Here is a 2,540-nt window from a genome sequence, read left to right as displayed (position 1 = left end):
AAACCCATAATCAAGTCTCTCCTTTCTTCCACGGATCCCATGGCATGCCAGGGATCTTTCTGTGTCTCCACCCTCCCAAAAATGCATAGAAATTACACCAGAGACTGACAGTAAGACACAAAAAGGCAGGGATTGGCTCACTGACACACAATCTGTCATCAGGAAATCAGAGAGACCCTGAGGATCTCTGTGCTCCAGTCCTACTTGTAAACTCAATGCTTCTCTTACTTTACTTTACTTCTTACTGTAAATGAGGCATGCATTTGATTAAATTACTCTAGCCAAAGTTTACTGGAGAAATGGTTTCTAAATAAGGAGGGGAGTGATGGCAGTGTTGGCAACACTTTTGTGGACAAAGTATTTACTGATTTTATTAATTTCTCTCCTTATGGAATGAGGGCATTAGAAATCTCAGCTATGCTTTTTTTTTTCAAATATCTAGCCTGCTGGGTTGCAGGGAAAGAAACAGAAACTATGACTTCAAAAGGGAAACATACAGCATTCATGACATACCATTTTTACTTGTTTTTCTCAGGGATCTTGCTCATGATTTTTTGGCTCAGAAATTCATGCCCTTTGCCACATCTGTTTTGGACTCTGGCCTCTCAGCTGGCACTGACATTTCTCCCAATCCTCTCTACAGGTTTTTTTTTGGTTTTGCAGCCTGCACTATAATTTGTAATAAATTGTGTTAAGCTAATTGTTTCACTCTGTAATTTCAAGGCCCCCGGGGATTTTACCAAAAGGAGCGTGGAAAACAACCCATCCCTCAGCTGGGAACTGTGTCTCCAGAGGCTGGGGCCTGGAGCGATCTCTTAAGTTCATGCTGTTTTGCTTCCAGCGGCAGGGAAGATCACAGGCAAAACAATCAGCTAAGTAAAGACCAGAGACAGCAGGGATGTTTTGTCCTCAGTGGACAGGTCCCAGAATGATGTTGTATCTAGTCTTCCTCAAACTAAGAGATGACCATGGGCCAGGGGAGTAGCAGGGAAGAACTGCCTCCATTTAAAGCCCCACAGGGTACGATCCCCATAAGCTGCAGGTTGGACTGGTTGGAGCAGGGAGGATAGCAGGGAGACAACATTTGCTTCATGTCTACTGAGATTTCGGGTTTGGTTCTGTTTTTATTTCCAGCATCAGTGGTGCAGTGAGGAAAGCTGGGCTTAAATCCTAATCTAGTTTAAAAATCTGGGAAATGCAGTTCTCTGTTTAGGAAGATGGGAAAAACACCCCCAACTTGGTGTGTTGAGCCCTGAGGTTTCCAAGCCTGTCTAGCTTCAGTATGGTCTCCTCTGGAAACCACTTCCTTCCAGGCTATATTCGGGACACACTTATAATCACAGAATCGTAGCATAGTTTATGTTGGAAGGGACCTTGAAGATCATCGAGTTCCAACCCCCCTGCCATAGGCAGGGACACCTCCCACTAGACCAGGTTGCTCAAAGCCCCATCCAGCCTGGCCTTAAACACCTCCAGGGATGGAGCTTCTACAACTTCTCTGGGCAACCTGTTCCAGTGCCTTACCACCCTCAGAGTGAAAAATTTCTGCCTAATATCTAATCTAAATCTACCCTCTTCCAATTTGAAGCCAATCCCCCTTGTCCTATCACTACATGCCCTTGTAAAAAGTCCCTCTCCAGCTTTTTTGTATGTGCCCTTCAGATACTGGAAAGGTGCTGTAAGGTCTCCCTGGAGTCTTCTCTTCTCCATGCTGAACAACCCCAACTCTCTCAGCCTGTCTTCATAGGAGAAGGTGGTCCAGCCCTCTGATCATCTTCATGGCCCTCCTCTGGACTCACTCCAACAGGTCCATGTCCTTCTTACGTTGAGGGCCCCAGAGCTGGATGCAATATTCCAGGTGGGGTCTCACAAGAGCTGAGTAGAGGGGCAGAATCACCTCCCTGGACCTGCTGGCCATGCTTCTTTTGATGCAGCCCAGGATAGGGATACATCCCCTTGTAAAAAGTCCCTCCCCAGCTTTCCTGTAGGCCCCCTTCAGGTAATGGAATGCCGCTATAAGGTGTCCCTGGAGCCTTCTCTCCTCCAAGCTGAACAACCCCAACACTCTCAGCCTCTCCTCATAGCAGAGATGCTCCAGCCCTCTTGGAAACGCAAAGTGTTTTCACTGCTTTCGTGGGACCCATCACCCCAAGCAGCCTGCACACACGCACCGATGGGGAGCAGCCGCCCACGTGGGACACGAGAAAAACCAGCTCCTTGGAGGCTTGCACTGGGGAAACCTCCATGTCTGAAAGGCACCGCTCGTACTTTGCTGCATGAACCGTAAAGGTCTAAGCAGAAGGAGCAGGTTTGCTCCTAAACGCTCAGTACCCTGCAGCGGGCACTGGCGTTAGCAGCTCACACGGATAAACTATCTTAAGTAAACACCACCACTGCTTTGAAGGGCATTAGTTTTATTCAGCGAGGGGGCCAGTTCCTCGCTCTCCACCGAGACGGCAACGTGGGTGCAGGACGGGGTGGCGCAATCTCGGCCTTTCCGGGGGGACCGGGGCACAGCCGCCGATTGAGGCCGCGATCCC

The sequence above is a fragment of the Charadrius vociferus genome, unplaced genomic scaffold, assembly GCF_000708025.1.
Source record: "Charadrius vociferus isolate BGI_N301 unplaced genomic scaffold, ASM70802v2 scaffold14, whole genome shotgun sequence".
NCBI classification, from domain to species: domain Eukaryota; kingdom Metazoa; phylum Chordata; class Aves; order Charadriiformes; family Charadriidae; genus Charadrius; species Charadrius vociferus.
This window is presented reverse-complemented; position numbering follows the sequence as displayed.